A 13,157-nucleotide genomic window follows, 5' to 3' on the forward strand; every position below is an offset into this window, starting at 1 on the left:
CCCATTCTTTATCTGTGCCTAAATCAAAACGTAGATTCCATGAACAAAGCTTCTTTATTAGAAGTGCACACCTATGGAACTCGCTTCCTTTTTCCTGTTTCCCACCTGACTACAACATAGGTGTTTCAAGTCCAACATAAACAAATTCCTGATGAATCGCACTCTAAGTAAGACACTTTATCAAATCTCCAATACTAACGATTACTACGATACTATCCCATTACATTTTTGTACACACAATAACCCTTATCCATGAGTGGCTTCCGGGCCGTCATAAGTGGTGACCTCCATGTAAAAAATCTCTGTTCAATTAAAGAGTTCTTTATAAAGCGTAGAAACATAAGATTCCAGACATTTTTCGTAGGTTGGTTGGTTGGTTGTTTTACGGCATATCAACCCTTTTCAGATTATTTAATGCCGCATTCGGTGATTTTGAAGAAAGTTTTTTTAATAGAATATATTTTTTTTTTGCAAGTCGGTTTCTATTTAACCCATAGTTGGGACCCTAACAGGTACTAACACTCCGGGCCAGAGTGGACCTGGAAGCAATGGCAATTAAAGGGTGACTCCTCACTCCCCAGAGCCCGCAAGATGGGGCCTCACCATCGGATATAGTTTAAGGTCATATCCAGGACCCCCACTGCAGGGGGGCAGTTGGCGTATTCTAATGCCCCACCGACAGGACCGTTTTTCGTAGGGGCACGTTTAGTTATAGTACACATGCACATGAAAATTTATTCCACCTTCGAAGTAATCTCCTCCGACTGCAATCAACATATACCTTCCTAACAACTTCTGGAATGCACTATCGAAGTCCTCTTGTGTGAGCGTGTCAATGACCAGGACCACAACCTCTTCCATCTCATCAATTTTCTCATAACGACAGCCTCTAAGATTTTCCTTGTGGTTAAGAAATAACCAGAATCACAGGGAGCAAGGTTTAGATTCTAGGGAGGGTTAGGGACCATTTTGATGCCTATTTTGGTTAGTCTTTGACAAGGATTGGGTTGTAGACTGAAGTGTTCACGCAATTCTTCGACATCTTCAGTTTATCCCGAATAATTTTGTAAGCAATTACCACACTGACAAAAACTGTAACTTATTGTCTCGATAGGTACACAATAGAAATTATTTATTTGGCCAATCAACTCTGGTGTTCTGACTACATCATTCTTCCCATATATCTCAGCATCCATCACAGAATCCCTACCTTACTTGAATCACTTATGCCAATCAAAAACCTATTAAAAACGAAAAAGTCCAATTTTGATAAAAGTTAACACTATGGTACAGCCTAACATCACAAGTGCATTTAAGAATTTTATCACCGCACAAGTTGAGAATGTCAACATAGAAAACTAACAGTAGATTATTTGATAAGACAGGCTAACGTACGAAGTAAATGCTTCTGTTTAAAGCATAATTGAACCATGATACTTGACTTTTGTATTTTTAACTTAAATCTAAGTAATTATATACATTATATAAACTTATTTTATAAAATTAACAGTAGGTTCTCTACCGTGCAATGTAGATTATAACGTATTGTTGCCTACGTCACTGCGATGAGGTATGTACACTCGGTGGGTTCCCGACTAGAACAAGCAATCAATTGATTATATTTAAAAAATAATTTCTCCTATTTTGATGACAAGAAAATGTGGGAAGTGTAAAAAACTTGTTGATCTTCATTCAATCCCCGACAACGTCACGTATTTCTGCTAGTATACAGGTATCTCCGTATCGCATAGAGAAGGAGAAGTTAATTTTTTAATAAACACTCGTATGTATCTCTTATCTATACATATAAAAGCGATAATGTAAGTATGTATGTGTGTTCGTTTTTTCTGTGTGTCTACAAAAGGCTTATTTCAGAGAAGCGGTCGCTCGCTTCATAACTTTTTAAAACTTTTATATCACATATAAATCGTAATATCTCACAGTTAACAACGAAGCTCGCCTGTCTATTTAATTTGCTCGATTTCGGGAAGATAAATATTCAACATTTGTCGCTCGCCGCATGTGGGTTAGTCTTTTTCCTATAACATCTTGGGGTGGGGGAATAGCGTTCAGCAGTAAATGAAATCCCGCAGTCAAACTTGACCACATTAACTCATTAAAACCCGCACATGCTAAATCCAAGTAATTAAATAAATTCAAACGTGTTCTCGTTAGCATCTCGCGGTGGGACAATGCTTAACGCCGCACGTTTTTTTTTCACACTTTAATTTACAACTTTCCCTCAACGGTACGGGTTCGATCCTCATACTTATTTTTTTTAACCCTCCCACACACCCCCAAACACCCGGGCAACGCCGGGTACCCCTCGCTAATCTATAATATAAATCTGATCAGTCTGTTTAAATGTATGTATGTATGTATGTCTGTCTAAAACTCTTGACAGAGGCAACGGATTTTCACGAGATTAGAATCATTTTGAAGTCGACCCTTGAGACGACAAATATCGAAAAATTGGCTAAACACTGGACACTTCTCGATTAAGATGGGGTCGTCTTTTTGGCGATATTTTCGAAAGTCATCCCCTCTTTTCGATTAACTAGCCATAAGTCACTTCCGGGTTGCCGATGGGCTCAACAGCAAAGACAACACGTTTTTTTTTCTCCTCCGCAGTACGGGTTCGAGCCTGCCTGCCTACTACCACTTTTTTTTTTGTTCAACAAACACCTCCAAACACCCAGGCAACGCCGGGCACCCAGGTTAGTCTATATGTATAAAAGGCAAAATGTGTTTGCAATTTGTATGTCTTGCAAAAAACTTTCGACAGACGCTACGGATCCTTATGAGATCGGTATCGTTTTGAAGCTCGACCTTTCCGACAACAAATACCGAAAAATTTGCTAAAATCATTAATTCCTTCAATCTCAAAAGAGTAGTTTTCTGCAGGGAGTGGTCGTTTTTTTTTTGCGTCGTCATTTTTGTAAGTAATCGGTTATCGGTTAAATTGGCCTCACTTAATTTCGACGTTTCGAACTTCCGGTCGCGTCATGGAGCATCGGTAAGACGTCAGATTTTATTTCACTTTCTTTTCCGCCTTCGCGTTATGAGTTCAAGCGAACCTACCTGCCTACCACCAGTTTTTTTCAACACCTCTCTTCTCTTGCCTGTCGACTGTTGTTTTGATCCGCTTCCCCTGCTACTACCACTTCTTTTTAACACCTCTCTCAACCTGGGGTACCTTATACCACCTTCACACACGGGCGACGCCGGGTACCCCCTCGCTACTATCATTTTTTTTACTCTTCTCTCCACCCGGTCTGGCTACTGTTGGTTTGATTCCCACCCCCGTTACTAGCACTATTTTGAACATCTCTCTCCACCCGGACTTCCTACTGTTATTTTACCACCCCCGTTTTACAATTCTCCACATTCGAGAAACGCCGGGTGCCCCCGCTAGTATAGAAATAAAGTAGTTACCTCGGAATGAGACTCCCAGTTTTCTGAAGTAAAATTCCAAAAGTTGTATTATGGTTTCAGCACTAAACTTTGTACTCCACAAGACCTGAATATTTTTTCTTAGAGTACAGTAGCAAATAATGGACTAAGTTTCCAGAGTATACCTGGCGGGGGTCTTCTCGCATTCAAGGCGAATATCAGCCTTGTGGATATTCACACTAATAGAGAAAGATTCATTTGCGAAGATACTCGAGAACGAAATTTGAATTTTTTTTCGAAACATTTATCCGTTTTTTTTTGTCAACAATTTAACTCCACCAGATCCGATTAATTTTTATCATAGTCAAACAAAATAAAAACCACAGGATTGAGATAAATATCTACGATGCGAACAGTAATTAGAATTATACAAATAATACAAACTCTAAAGAGCTCATTACATATCAACACCCGGGACCAGCACGTTGTATGTTTAAAATCTTATTGTACTTCAAAGTGCTTAACAAGACTCCGCCGTGTCGAACACGCTGTACTGTGTCTTTGTCCGGCCATGTTTTTCTCTGTCGCTCTCGGGACACGTGTGTAAAACGTCTATTTATATCTTTCTTTGGGCAACGTTTAATTTTTATAATCTTTTTCGTTCCTTCTTCCTTGCTGTGACGTCACCTCGAACATGGATCGGTCATTTGCATATGTTAGCTGTTGGTACTGGTTCCGTCATACGTGTGTCGGGTTCTGTTAAAAAAAAGAATGTTCCGAAACCTTAAATTGTCTGAATTTCCTTAGATTTTAAACATTTAAGATGATGATGATGATGACGACGACGACAACGATGATGATGATGATGATGTTGCTGCTGCTGCTGATGATGATGATGATGACGATGATACTAAAGAATGATGATGATGAAGATGATCATGATGATCATGATTATCATGATGACGCCGACGACGATGATGATAATAATCATGATAACGATGATGATAATGATGATGATTACAATGATGATGACCATAAGAATGGTTATGACAATAACATAGATTATGATGAAGATGATGAAAAAGATGATTTTTTTTTACACAGTGATCACCGCTTATCAAGGCCCGGAAGCCACTCAGGGATAAGGGTTATTGCAAGTATATTACGTTAGTGTGGAGATTTGATGAAGTGTTTACTTAAGGGGGCGGTTCATTAGGAATTTGTTAACATTGGAATTGAAGACATCCAAGTTGTAGTCCGGTGGGAAGCAGGCAGACGGAACAGAGTTCCACAGGCGTGCAGTTCTAAGAAAGAAGCTGTGTTCATGGAATCCGCGTTTTGATTTAGGCACAGATATAGAGTGGGGGAAATTTTTCACAGTGGATTCAGCTAGACGGGTGTTTTTCGTGAAAGATTGGCGAGGGGGGGACCAGAGATTGGAGTTCAGACGAGCACCTGCCATGGAAATAACGATAAAACAAGGACAGGCTCGCAATGTCTCTTCTGTGGGAGAGAGGTTGCAGGGTAGAGAAAAGGGCATCCCCCACTAAGCCACGAAGTCTATTTTGTACTCTATCAAGGCAGAATAGGCTGCTTTTAGCAGCTTCTGCCCAGATATGGCAACAATATTCCATCCTTGGACGTACTTGGCTTTTATATAGATAGAGAATTGCATCAGTAGTGAGATATCTTCTGGAGCGGTAGAAGGATTCCACCATCTTTCCAGCGACCTTAACGATAACGATAATAATGATGATGAGGATAACAATGGTTATGATGATTATGATGACAACAATAATTATGATGATGGTTACGATAACGACGACAATTATGACGACGATGATGATGACGATGATAATAATGGCGATGACGACGATAACGCTGATGACGATGATGATTATCACTTTTCATATCTGCCATTTTTTTTTTATAAAGATAATCTCCGAACTGCAACGAATGCAGAAATTAATTCCATAGTAAGGAACGCGAAGCAGTCGAACATGACGCCATATTGAATGGCGAACAAAAGATGCAAACCATTTTGTTCGCGTGAAAAAAGAACGGTGAATGCAGACGACGCGATCTAACAATCGATTCGATGGAGATGTTGAATGAGATCTTTACAAAAACGCTACTTTTAGACATTTTATACAAGTGTTTCTTTTACATTTTATATGGTACAGACGGAAGAGGTAACTTTACATTTGTGACAAAGGGAATTACAGTGAAACTGCAGAAAAGCAGTAAGATATGGGCATTTTTAATACGCATTATTGCCATACGTGTGTGTATGTGAATGTCTATGCATTTATCTATCAATTTCTTACTATGAATTATAGAATTATATGTTATATACTATTATATAGATGTGTATGTACATGTCTTTCTATACGCCCCTCTTTATATGTATGTGTGCATATGTATATATGTGCACACACACACACACACGCACACACACGCACACACACACATACATACACACACACACACACACACACACACACACACACACATATATATATGCTTATAAAAAGCGGTTAAAATCCGGCCATATGGTTATATCGATATTATATAAATGTGTATGCACATGTCTATCGAGACATCCTTCTTCATATGTAAATATATATCTATATCTATATATATACCTATATCTATATCTATCTATCTATCTATCTTTCAATATATCTATATATCTATATCTCTCTCTCTCTCTCTCTATATATATATATATATATATATATATATATATATAGTAAGTTATAAAATGTATATGGCGATTAAGCTACACTGAATATTCCGCGTTTCACTCTAAGATTCTTCAGGCTTATGCGCATAAGCCTGAAGAATCCTAGAGTGGATGAAACGCGGAATATTCAGTGTAGCTTAATCGCCATATACATTTTATAACTTACTAACTAGCTCTCCGTAGGTTATGAGCACTTTTGAAGTGAATACTTATAGTTTACGCATAAATCTATACTTTCGTATATTAATTTTATGTGTGTAAATTAAGTAGTTATATATATATATATATATATATATATATATATAAAAATAAATATATATAAATTAAGTAGTTATATATATATATATATATATATATATATATATATATATATATATATATATATATATATATATATATATATATACAGCGGTTTATAATCCGGCGATATGGTTTTGAAAATGAAGATTGAATAACACAGAAGCTAGACGATTCATCCGTCTTATACGTGCTTTTTGAAAAGTAAAAATAGCCAATTACCATACATTTATTGCCTGTATTTATTCTTGAAAAAGCGCGTATGAGACTCATGAACGTCGAGCTTCTACGACTTTCCACTTCCATTTTTAAAACACACACACACACACACGCATATATATATATATATATATATATATATATATATATATATATATATATATGAAGTAAGTTATAAAATATATATGGAAATTAAACTATCCAGGGTATTCTGAGTTTCATTAACGCATCAAGCTTAAGCCTGAAGAATCCTAGCGTGAATGAAACGCTTAAGCCTGATGAATCTTAGCGTGGATGACACGCAGAATATTCTGTGATTCTGTGTAGCTTAATTGCCATATATATTTTATAACTTGCTGTATACATATATATATATATATATATATAAAATTGTATGTACACACACATACGCATATATATATATATATATATATATATATATATATATATACAAAAGAAAAAAGATATTGACAATAGAAAAATATATACATCTAAATATAGATTTATTGATTAATTTAAAACAAGGGAATAAATACAGTGTGTAGGGGTTATGATTTTTTATCCTATGCATTTCGAAGCCTAATTTTTCTCATCAGAAGAGGACAACATGTGCTTGTTAATGTCTAGTAATAAGCATACTAGGGAATGTTGTATAATTTTTTGAATATATTAGAGAGGGAATTTTATTTTTTATTTCGGACTATTAGTCTCATCTTTATTAGTTGTTGTTTTTGGATCTTTTTATTGGTTCACAACATTTCGGCCAACTTCCTCTGGCCTTCGTCAGGTGGTAACCGCGAAAGATAGGAACTTCGAATCTCCTAACTGCATTCTCAACCATCACTGCCATCCGTAGTTGTTGTCGTATCACCACATTTTTGACCAATTACCTCTGGCACGCTTTGGGTGGGATTGAAACCGCTATCTTCAGACAATGCTCATCTGGAACCGTAGAGATTCAACGTCTATCAACTGCGCCACGGGCCCCGAAGGGCGATCAAGGTTGGATTCTTTGCTCTTATAAATCCACGTTTATTTACTATCTGACCTTCCATAGTCGGGTCCGTACCGATTGGTATATATATATATATATATATATATTATTCCTTAATTGGAAAAAAAAATGAATTCCAATTAAGGAATAATATATATATTAGAGAGGGAGATAAGAGTTTTCTTGTAAATTATTTTAAATATATGGTACTCTACATATGTTACAGGGGTATTTTAACTGACTTGGCCAGTATCAGTGTGGAGTATACATTTAAGAGTACCTATTATACTTTTAAGATTACCTATTATGATTTTAAGAGTACCTATTATACTTTTGAGAGTACCTATTATACTTTTAACACTAGCTATTTACTTTTAAGACTACCTGTTATGCTTTTAAGAGTACCTATTATACTTTTAAGAGTACTTAATATAACTTTAAGAGTACCTATTATACTTTAAGAGTACCTATTATACTTTTAAGAATGCCTATTATACTGTATGAGTACCTATTATACTTTTAAGAGTACCTATTATACTTTTAAGAGTACCTATTATGCTATATTTTGGTCCAACGGGAATAAATTATGATAAGCAATACAATCAAAGTCTATACTCTTATAAATTTGGGTTATTTTGTGTATTGATATTCATATTAAAACTCTTCTTTTATTTTAAAAAGAATACAACTTTGTTATATATGGGTCGTGATATTGCATTTATCTGCAAAAGATCTCGCTAATTTCCATATTCTTTTAAGCATTCCTTTTAATTAATTCCCTTTTAGTTGTTTTTCGGTTTTCTTATGGGATTATCATCTTTAGTTAACTATTACGTGTAATTAACTAAGACACTTTATCAAATCTCCATTACTAACGATTACTACGATATTATCCCATTGATTACTGTACACGCAATAACCCTTATCCCTGTGTGGGTTCCGGGCCTTGATAAGTGGTGACTACTATGTAAAAAAAAATTATAGTCCTGCAAATAGTATACATGATTTATGCTTGCGTAATATTTGCGTAAAAAGGTTATAGTAAACACAAACCTCTTCCTATTTATGTATGCGTATATATATATATATATATATATATATATATATATATATATATATTTGTTTAAACAATTTTGCCTACCAAACTCCTCTGTCAGTTTTTGATCTACAAACATAAAACTTCATATATAGAGTATTCGAACCCCTGGGAAACTTTATATTTGGGTTTGAGTCGGGGAAAATCGCTGCAAAAGTGTAAAATTAAAAAAAGGAGTTTTCCTGGTGAATATCGAACGACGGCATTATGAATATTCATGCGTGACGTAATAGCTATTGGTTTATGTTTTAATTTTTAGTCTTTCAGCAAACGTCTTTATAGCTTGTGTATTAGCGTAAAATAAAGTTTGGTTTCGATTCTCCGTGGTGTCGCACGAGTCCTTTTTGAAAAAAAAACAACTTTTCAATCATTACTATATATGTAGATGCCTCCGTTCACCCTTGAAAGACAAAGGATACCCCCTGTAGGGGCAGCTGTTTGAATCCAGCGGTAGGTATATCAGAAATTTCGTAAAAATAGTGAATAATTCCACCCCATCTTTCCAAGCTTATAACTCCTCGAAAAATGTAATTCAAGCCCTAATTTTTTTTCAATTAAAGGAGCAAGGACCAAGGTTTCATTAAAAAACAAAAAACAAAAAAAAAACAATGTGTTTTTTTTTTAAAAAAGATTTAAAACTTCGGACTTTCCAGGTAAATTTCTAAAAAACGTTTTTTTTTTGTTTTAAATTTGAATATATTATTTATTGACCTTTTCTCTTCAATTTGTGATATATAAAACTATTCAACATAAATTAATTATTTACTTTTTAATAGACATTTCAAAATGAGAGACGTGAATTATTCGACTCCCTGTCTTTCCAAGCTTATAACTCCTCGAAAAATGTAATTCAAGCCCTAATTTTTTTTTTCAATTAAAGGAGCAAGGATCAAGGTTTCATTAAAAACAAACAAAAAAACAATGTGTTTAAAAAAAAAAGGTTTTAAACTTCGGACTTTACAGGTAAATTTCTAAAAAACGGGTTTTTTTTGTTTGTTTTAAATTTGAATATATTATTTATTGACCTTTTCTCTTCAATTTGTGATATATACAACTATTCAACATAAATTAATTATTTACTTTTTAATAGAAACTTGAAAATGGGGGGGCGTGAATTAAAAAAAAACGTTTGTCTAAAATATTATATTCAGTTTATTGGGAAGAACATAAAATTTCACATTGACCCTGAAAATATCGTAAAAATAGAATCAATAGAAAAATTTTGATAGATTTTTAAAGTTTAAAAATTGAAAAATATTGAGTTCGGAAAATTCATTACTGTTTTAAAATATATATATATTTCTATTACTTTTAAAACAACTTTAATAGTTTATTTTGGAAGTATAATCCATAAAGAAAATAAATAACCCACTTTTAACAGAGAAATTACGAGATTTTTATATTTTATTCGCAGTTTCGTGTTAGGGGTGTTAAAAATTCCTACAAAAATTCTGATACACCTAATCCAGCGGTAAGGAAAAGTCCAGTGCCGAGATCAGCGGAGAGAACATACAGCACCTGGAAGTCCCAAATGGTCACCCAATTAGTACTGACCAGGTTCAACGTTGCTTAACTTCGGTGATTACTATATATACGATCCAATATAATATAATAATAAACACGAAATCAGCATTAATAAAAAATATATTTAAGTGTATTTTACGACCGGGCAATTCCGGGCGGCCTGCTTATATAGAATAAAATATAGAGAGAAAAAAAGTGTGAGAAAATAAAAATTAAAGATAAAAAATATATTAATCAGTAGTCAAGTGAAATAAAAATATAAAAAAATAAAATAAAATTTGCAGACGAAAAGTGAATTTGATTGATGAATTGTGTTAGAATGGTGCTATATGGTAACACGATAATTGGGTAGGTCTGTACGGACTCTAGGCCAGCCACCTGTTTCTCTGCGCGTTATGCAACTATTCGGAAGAATCATTGCCTTCCTGGTTCATTTGCGTGTTTGGCCTAGTTGATGAGTTTCATGGTTTTGGTAAGGTTCCCTAAGACCCTGGTCGCGACTCGTTGGTCATTGTAACTTTTCTATAGTGAGTAGCGAATTTTTCTCGTTCAACGCTTTTTTATAGTCGCCAATTTTCTTGCCAGAATCGTGTCGCGATTTTTTAATCACAGCTTCTTGATGAATTTTGCTGTGCGGACACAATTCGAATGGCTACGATTATAGAGGATTAAAAAAAATTACTAAATTAGAACAATAGCAAATCTCCCCAGGAAGCAAGCGAACAGCAGAAGATGTGTTTTAGAAGAAAAAGCTTACCTTATAGACTTGTATATAATGATGTTTATTAGCTGTTTTCACTTGTAAAGTAATCTGTTTCAGATAAAGCTAAGATCGCTTATCAAAAGAGAAAACGCGCCTTCCAAGGGCCTTCCTCATCTTAGTTTTTTTTTTATATGTATAGAATGGTGTTTAATAATTTATTTATTGCGGACTATGATTCTAATCTGTTTAGTTGTTGCTTCATGACGTTTCGGCTAACTATTCCTCTGGCCTTCCTCAGGTGGTAACCGCGACCGGTTTAGGAACTCCGAATCTCCTAACTGTATCCTCAGCAATCACTGCCTTCCATAGTTGTTGTCTCACGACGTTTTGGCTAAGTAAGCCTCTGGCCGGCTTTGAATAGGATTGAAACCGCTATCTTCAGACAATTCTCACTGTAAACCGTAGAGATTTATCTCCTATATAAACTTCGAGGCCCGTGGCTCAGTTGATAGAGACGTTGAATTGAATTTATTAAAACAAAAACTATTATGCTGCAATATTTTAAGTTATAAATTTATTATATTTTTACGTTGGACTTTAAAGGTACCAAATTGAAGTTAGCTAGAAAACAGGAAAACGAAAGACAGTGCCACAAGCGTGCAGTTCTAAGACAGAAACTTTGTTCATGGAATCTACTTTTACGCACAGATAAAGGGTAGGGGGGATTATTGATAGTGGTTTCAGTTAGCCGAGTGTTTTTCCTTTATTGTTCAAAGTCTTCTCATACTCCAGGTTGCTTAACAAGACTATGTCGTGTCGAAAACGTAGTATTCTGGTTTTGTCCCGCCATGTTTCGGACACGTGATTACAATGTCGCCCCCGCCCCCTGTTCTCTTTGGCCACGGCTTTCTTTTTTTTTATAATTTTATTTTTCATCGCTGTGCCCGGCCATGTTTAGGCACGTCTTTTCCTGAAGATGAGAACAATAGTCTTAAGTATCCAGATATTACAACATAGGATATCGTTACACTCGAAACTAGAGTCATTTTTTTTTTTATTATATTGAAACTCTTACAGTTTCCTTTACACGTATAAGACATAGTCCTGATGGTTGGTTATCGATTTTCTAAACAGCCTATGTTAGTTTGATTTTAATTATTTTCGTTTGGTTTCTGTATCTACGTAGTTAAAAAAAAAATATCGCAAACATTAGGTAGCGCGTACAGTAATATTTGCTGACCTATCGTTAATGTAGACTGTCAGCCGGTAGACGGCGTGCGGTTAATCATTGAGGCCGGCATTCTTGTAAACGCCCGGCAGCGGTGTAGTGTTGATTATCTTTCAGTGCAAGAATTTGAGTGGGGGAAAAAATGAATGCCGAACACGCTGTAAAAGCGATTTAGTCGATATAAGATTGTCTAAAAACCCAGACACGCCAGACATAATGAATTATTGGTTACGACTAAATCTTGCATCTTTGTTCTTGTTTAAAAAAAAAAGAAGTACTTTAATGCAATTTACTTTGATAAACTCACAGCACTTACCCCCCCCCCCCCCCGACGTACAAACACACGAACAAACTGACAATAAGCAAAATCCCACCACAGTAACCACTGAGGTCCATAGATGTAGAAAAGCCTTCTATTTTAATAGTTTTTTTCCTCCAACCATCAGCCATTGGAATTCCTTCCTGTTTCCTGCTTCCTTGACTGCACTTATATGAAGAATTTCAAATGATGAGTGAACAAACATCTTGCTTCTCAACTCCCCACAGTTTCCTGTGTGACATGATCCCAAATAGTAGCCCCTTAGGACCAAGTTGCAATTCGCCTAGTTTGAGATAAACAGGAGTTTAAAAACGGTTATTTTCGTATTAAATTTTGCACTGGTTATCTAAGCTCCAAATTAATCTAAGAACAAGGCTTAATGATTTTGTCATATGGACAGAAAGGCAACACCTTTAGGTGTGGTGTAACCGCATCAGGGAATAGTAGAGCTCCCCATTGGGGGGAGATTAAGACCCCCGAAACACTGAGTGAGGCCGGGCAACTATGCTGGTATTAATTGTTAAGCATTATTGGTTGCCCGAGTTACGGCGGCTAAGCTGACTGAAAGGTAGAGTTAAGTTATGAATTTATTGTGTTTTGTAAAATAGACATGTATTTTATATTGTTGGGGAAAAGTG

The sequence above is a fragment of the Euprymna scolopes genome, chromosome 39 (assembly GCF_053919585.1).
Source record: "Euprymna scolopes isolate OS-2025 chromosome 39, ASM5391958v1, whole genome shotgun sequence".
Taxonomy (NCBI): Eukaryota; Metazoa; Mollusca; class Cephalopoda; order Sepiida; family Sepiolidae; genus Euprymna; species Euprymna scolopes.